Source organism: Ascaphus truei, chromosome 14 (assembly GCF_040206685.1).
Source record: "Ascaphus truei isolate aAscTru1 chromosome 14, aAscTru1.hap1, whole genome shotgun sequence".
Lineage (NCBI taxonomy): Eukaryota > Metazoa > Chordata > Amphibia > Anura > Ascaphidae > Ascaphus > Ascaphus truei.
This window is the reverse complement of record NC_134496.1, coordinates 4,670,953-4,678,098: the sequence shown is the minus strand read 5'-3', so window position 1 is coordinate 4,678,098 and position 7,146 is coordinate 4,670,953. Positions and strand designations below refer to the sequence as shown.

Genomic DNA, 7,146 nt, shown 5'->3' with positions numbered 1-7,146 from the left:
GGGTGGGTTGTGTATTGGTGGTTAGTACATATTGTAATGTTTTTTCCCTCTGGAAAAAAAATTGCCGATAAGGTCTTTTATCGCCGACTTATCGTGGCTTATTGAATCTCTGTAGGCCTTTTTGGTGATAAGCCACTTATCGGCGATGCCTTATCGGTGCTTAGTGAATGGGCCCCATAGTACTCAACTACCATGCACTAAGTGAAAACAACACAAGATGGCGCTCTATACTCTCAAATATTGTGTGTAAAACAATACAGTGACAATAAACAATAATACAGTGATAATAAAGTGCATACAGTGAAAGTGATTAAATATAATACAAATAATATTAAAGTAAATCAAGTGATAAGGTGGAATAGGTAAAGTATCACTCAAACCCTTAGAAAGGACTGTTTCACGGTCCAAGTAGAAGATATCGCTGAAAACCAGGGGAGCGATGATATACCTTTAAAAGAAAAACACTACATAGTGCAATATTGTATGTGCAATATCTTTATCTTAATAATATATAAAATCGAAAGGTTAGTGCTAGATGCGGCGAATCTGATTGGTCTTTGTGTCCGCCCGCCCCCCCGCGACTCTCATTGGTCAAGAGGTACGCTCCACTGTGACACACACACATAGACACACACAGACATTGGTCCGTGTGTCCGCCCGCCCATTGTCAGCCTGCCACACGACTCTCATTGGCCAAAAGGTACAGTGACATCACTGACACACGCTTACTTCACTGTGACACACTCTCACTGGCACACCATACCCCCAGAGAACCCCTGCGGAGTCCAAGGTAAGTTTCATCCATCTCACACTGTCACCCCTGTCTACACACACTCACTGTCACCCCTGTGTACACACACACTCACACCTGAGACCATGCTTCACACACACACACACACACACACACACACACACACACACACACACACACACTCACACCTGGGACCATGCTTCTTCACCTAATATCACATGAGATCCATATTAGATGAATGTTACATCTCTTAAAGGGATAAGTTGGAATCTACATTTTACAATATTAAGTGGCTGCTGTGAGTATCTCCTCACTAACTGTCATTTAATGCCTAAACATGTTGTTATTTATTTGCTTCACTGAAAAGGGAATAAAAACAAGATATGTTTTGTAGAAATTAATCTGTCCTTACACAAAATGGCTGCTGTGAGAATCTCCTCACTGTCATTTAATGCCTACAAATATTGTTATTTATTTGCTTTCACATGCTAATATGCAGTAGTCTTATTATGTATGTAGAAATTAATCTGTCTTTACACAAAATGGCTGCTATGCGAAACTCCTCACTAACTGTCATTTCATGCCTACTATAATTTTGGCTCCGCCCCTTATTGATATCAGATCAGCGAGATCAGAAGTTCTCAGTCAGTGTGTAGTTGGCCTACATTTATTACTCAGCCATTGTAGTTGTGGTTTTGTTTTTATATCTTTGCTCCAACTGGAACTACTAAAAATTATACTTTTTATTTTAAACAACATCAATTTATTTTATCTATTTACATTCCGGGCAACGCCGGGTCTCTCAGCTAGTAGTGAATAAGCAGAAGGCTCCCAAATGGTAACTCACAATCTAGTAGACAAAAAGGAGCAGATATCCAACTGTGGCAAAGATGATTCCAGGCTGGAGCAGGTAGGAGGACATCAGATCTCAAAGAAGAGAAACACATACCATAGTGTAGATGGTAACAAAAAGCATTCATCACACGAATAAAATGGAGGCTTACAATATCCAAGAGATAAAACAGCAGGGTAAGTGAGGTGTAGATGGTAATGGCTGAGTCGCGACCGCAGAGTCACAGCACACCAACGCCGCTGCGGATCTCTGTTCCGTATCCATGCTGGGACCGAAACGTCACTTCCGGTCTCTCGTCCTGCCGGAAACTGACGTCACGGGATCTCCCAGCGCTGCCTCTCTTTCTCGATCTGAACTGTAGGCCATGCTCTACGCGTTTCGCCGTTCTGGCCTACAGTTCAGATCGAGAAAGAGAGGCAGCGCTGGGAGATCCCGTGACGTCAGTTTCCGGCAGGACGAGAGACCGGAAGTGACGTATCGGTCCCAGCATGGATACGGAACAGAGATCCGCAGCGGTGTTTGTGTGCTGTGAGTATGAGAGGGGGAAGGAGCGGAGGAACCAGGTAGGGAGACGGAGGTACGCCGAGGGGGCAAGAGCCTAGGGACCGGGAATGCGCGCGCACAGGCCGCTAACCGGAGCGTGACCGCGCCGCGAGGGAATGAGGCAGAGATCGGGAAGGCAAGGAAAGGGGAGGGTTAGCCGGAGGAACCAAGGTGACGGGGACACGCTGGGCAGAGCGAGTCCCCCGATCCGTTACAGATCCGCAGCGGCGTTGGTGTGCTGTGATTCTGCGGTCGCGACTCAGCCATTACCATCTACACATCACTTACCCTGCCGTTTTATCTGCTCCTTTTTGTCTACTAGATTGTGAGTTGCCATTTGGGAGCCTTCTGCTTATTCACTATATTGCACATACAATATTGCACTATGTAGTGTTTTTCTTTTAAAGGTATATCATTGCTCCCCTGGTTTTCAGCGATACCATGCACTAAGTGGAAGGTTGCTGTAATGCCATGTAATGCAAAGCTCACACAGGGAAATGGATGGATGCCCATTGTGTAAATTTAGCCACATGTACAATGGATGAGAGAAGAAAACCTCATGGTACAATAAAATATGGTAATTTAATAAAAATAAAACATAAAAATCGAACTGTTGGAATAACACTCACGAATTTTCAGTTAAAAATGCGCATGTAGATCAACAATGATCAGAAGTTCTGGTGTCTTTTGGCCTCACGGTGGGTCTGCAGGATGTTTGTAGAACTCCAATCTTTACATGTGACGCCGAGTTGCTTCACAGGGTGCAGAGATCTCGGGCGCTTCCTGGTATGCGTCTCCTCCCAAGCTCTGCCTTTCGTCCAGGCGGGTCTGCACAACCACTCCTTCTCCCTAAGTCCCAGTAAGTCTCCCAATAGAGTGCCCTGGACCTAGGAAAGTCTAGTTTTCGACCCCAGACCCCCAGTAAGTGTGTCTTTTCGTCTGTATTTTGAGTTTCACTGTGTGTATGCAGATTTAAGCCGAATATACTAAAATGTATTTCTCTACCTTGTTTTGCTGAATGAATGATCCTGGTAAAAAGGTGTAAATAACCTTGTCTCTGCTTAACCTTAATCGCCTTCTCTACATCCTCCAGCTGCAGCCTTTTGAGTTCGCCCCTTGCCTGGTTAAGAACATTATACATTTTCCTCTACGGCTTTTTTGTGTGTACTTTCCAATGCAATAATCTTTTCCGTTAAATGTTTTTGTTTTTCCATTATCATACTCTTTCTGTATGATGCTATTGGGATAAGCTGTCCTCTAATCGTGGCTTTATGTGCCTCCCATAAGATTGCTGTCGATTTTACAGACCCATTTTTAATCTGGAAATCGTGTTAAGTCAGTCTCCATTTTGTGAGCTAATCTCTGGGTGATTTAGTAGCGAATCATTCATCCGGCATTGGAATGATTGAATCTTGGCACATGGGGTGGGTCAAATATAATTGCAACTGGAGCATGATCCGACCAAGTAATAGGGCCTATACGTGAGTGAACCAATACATCCAGGATATTGGGGGTTACAAATATATTATCAATTCTGGAGTACGAATCGTGTGGGGGCGAGTAAAATGAGTAATCTCTCTGCTGTTTATGTGAGTGACGCCAGGCGAGCAGGCCAAATACTTTCATTAGAGATCTGAATTTTTAGCTGTATTATGTCACTGCAGAATGTGATTGCCCTGGATGTGTGGATGTATTCACATCTAGGTCCGGGATCATGTTAAAGTCGCCTCTCAGGATCAATGAATGTTCTCGGCTATCTCCCACAAACTCCAACGTTTCCTTTAAAAAACAATTTGCCCTCCGTTAGGCGCGTAGGCATTCACTAGTATGTTACGTAGACCGTGGACCACAAGGAAACTCCCTTTTCAGTCTCTTTAACCTCCAATGTCTGGAAAGGGATGTCATGTTTTATTAGAATCGCGACCCCCCTTTTTTTGCTAGTGAAAGATGAATAGAACGCTACAGGGTGTGTCCCCCTAAAAGTGTTTGGGGGCTCCTGAGTGTCAAAATGTGTCTCTTGCAGAAAGACGATGTCTGCTTTCAGTTTACTAAATTGTTTGAGGGCCAGTCTACGCTTACCATTTGCGTTCAGACCCTTGATATTCAGGGACATTAACTTAAATGGAATTTGGCTAGTTATTCCAGATTTCGTGTCTCTCTATCTCTTGTGAAAGTTGTACTCTAAAAGTTTTGATGGTTGTTGTAGGGAAGGGGAGAGAAATTAGGGTGGGGGAGGGGGGAACTCTCCCATGTCTGGGGAGTGCAGAAAAGAAAAAACAAAAAATTAGCTTGTAAGGTAAGATGAGTGTACCCAGCCACTCTTCCCAATTTTGCTGCCAGTGCCTACATGGCTTGGCCTGGCGAGCATATGGCCCTACTGGGGACGCCCTGGCGTCGGGCATGTTGGTCTCCCTTCTACACCATACACCCCACCCCTACTTATTCTCAACCTCCTGATCGCACCTTCGTTTTAACTTGCTAAACGGGTAGATAAATTCTTACCAACTTTGAAACATATAAGCATATAAAACTTTTCACAATAGAATACAATTAGAGATGGACGGGGTAAACAACCTGGGGAAAAACATACGTCACACTTTGTATTTTTCTTTTAACATTTAATAACTGTTGACGTGGATTCTTGAGCAGGGGCTTTCCTAGTCCTTTAATGGGACTTAAACTACTTAAAGGACAGACAACAGAGGGTTGTCATAAATGGAACTTTTTCAGGTTGGGCTAAGGTCGTGAGGGGAGTACCTCAGGGATCGGTACTGGGACCCCTGCTTTTTAACTTGTTTATTAATGACCTTGAGGTTGGGATCGAGAGCAAAGTCTCCATCTTTGCTGATGATACTAAATTGTGTAAGGTAATAGAATCAGAGCAGGATGTAATTTCTCTTCAGAAGGACTTGGAGAGACTGGAAATGTGGGCAGGTAAATGGCAGATGAGGTTTAATACAGATAAATATAAGGTTATGCATTTGGGATGCAAGAATAAAAAGGCGACTTACAAATTAAATGGAGATATATTGGGGGAATCCTTGATGGAGAAGGATTTAGGAGTGCTTGTAGGCGTAGCAATAGTGCCCAATGTCATGCAGTAGCTGCAAAGGCAAACAAGATCTTATCTTGCAATAAACGGGCAATGGATGGAAGGGAAGTGAACATAATTATGCCCCTTTACAAAGCATTAGTAAGACCACACCTTGAATATGGAGTACAATTTTGGGCACCAATCCTAAGAAAAGACATTATGGAACTAGAGAGAGTGCAGAGAAGAGCCACCAAATGAATAAAGGGGATTGGCAATCTAACTTATGAGGAGAGGCTAGCTAAATTAGATTTATTTACATTAGAAAAGAGGCGTCTAAGAGGGGATATGATAACTATATACAAATATATTCGGGGACAATACAAGGAGCTTTCAAAAGAACTATTCATCCCACGGGCAGTACAAAGGACTCAGGGCCATCCCTTTAGGTTGGAGGAAAGGAGATTTCACCAGCAACAAAGGAAAGGGTTATTTACAGTAAGGGCAGTTCAAATGTGGAATTCATTACCCATGGAGACTGGGGTGGCAGATACAATAGATTTGTTCAAAAAAAGGTTGGACATCTTTTTAGATGGGAATGGTATACAGGGATATATCAAATAAGTATACATGGGAAGGATGTTGATCCAGGGATTAATCCGATTGGAGTCAGGAAGGAATGTATTTTTCCCCTTATGAGATATCATTGGATGATATGTCACTGGGTTTTTTTTGTTTGCCTTCCTCTACATCAATAAGTAAGTATAGATATAGGATAAAGTATCTGTTGTCTAAATTTAACATAGGTGGAACTTGATGGACGTACGTCTTTTTTCAACCTCATCTACTATGTAACTATATAATGTCCTTTGTGTCTGTTACCTGAGTCCCAGTGTGGTGCTAGAGCACTGTTGGGCAACAGGCACAACAGGGAAGAGAGAAGAGAGATAGAGAAGAGAGAGAGAGATTATACGGAGTGGTTATATATGGCAATAGGATAAGTTATAGGGAGCGGTTAGATGTCAATAAATGATGTGCTGCCCTTTTAGAGGCTGAATGACCGCACCTGTGTCCCTTGATGTATATCATATTGCGCTAGAGATGGAATATACATGATTATAGGCTAAAGCAGTAAAATTCAGGGCATTATTGAAAACCCTGCTCTCTGGATAATGCCCGGCATTTTAACCAATCAGTAATGCCCGGAATTTAGCAGGTTACAAAGTGCAGTTTTCAATGGGTTTATTTCCAGCCAGTCAGCTTTCATAACAGCTGAGACAGGGCAGGGGATTGGTTTGCATGAAGTAAAAGCTCTGAGACAGGGCAGGGGATTGGTCAGGATGTATCAGCCATGCGTTGACTCCTCCCCCTCCCGAGCTGACAGATTTTCTGAGCAGATTCAGTTGTTTTGGGGGGGGGGGGGGGTGTCTGCAGTTTCTTTGTGGCTGCAGTTTGTGTATGAGTGTGCTGTTGTGTTGTATATCTGTGTAGAAGTGCTGTGTGTGTGTCAGTGTCAGCAGCAGTGTTTATGGGTGTAGCATGTGTGTAGCAGCAGTTTGTGTGTGTGTGTGTGTGTGTGTGTGTGTGTGTGTGTGTGTGTGTGTGTGTGTGTGTGTGTGTGTGTGTGTGTGTGTGTGTGTAGAGGTGCTGTGTTGTGTGTAGAGGTGCTGTGTATAGAGGTGCAGTGTTGTGTGTTGTGTCTGTAGAGGTGCTGTGTTGTGTATAGAGGTGCAGTGGTGTGTGTGTGTGGGGGGGGTGAATAGAGGTGCAGTGGTGTGTGGGGGGTGAGGGGGTGTGTAGAGGTGCTGTGTTGTGCTGTGTTGTGTGTAGAGTTGGGGGGAGAGTGCAAAGTTTAGTAAGTGGCTGCATTTTTTATTGTGGCTGCAGTGTGTGTGTTGTGCTGTTATATGTGTAGCAGCAGTTTGTGTGTGTATAGAGCTACTGTGTGTGTGTGTGTGTGTGTGTGTG

At 43.7% G+C, this 7,146-nt stretch overlaps 1 long non-coding RNA gene across 2 annotated transcripts in view; it reads left to right on the top strand.

The window, feature by feature from the left end:
• Window positions 1–739: 739 nt before the first annotated feature.
• Window positions 740–7,146, top strand: part of LOC142465562 (uncharacterized) — an 86,971-nt gene continuing 80,564 nt past the window's right edge. For both annotated transcript variants that reach the window (XR_012787922.1, XR_012787923.1), the window contains exon 1: window positions 740–790. This is a non-coding gene — a long non-coding RNA (uncharacterized LOC142465562). The remainder of the gene's footprint in view (window positions 791–7,146) is intronic.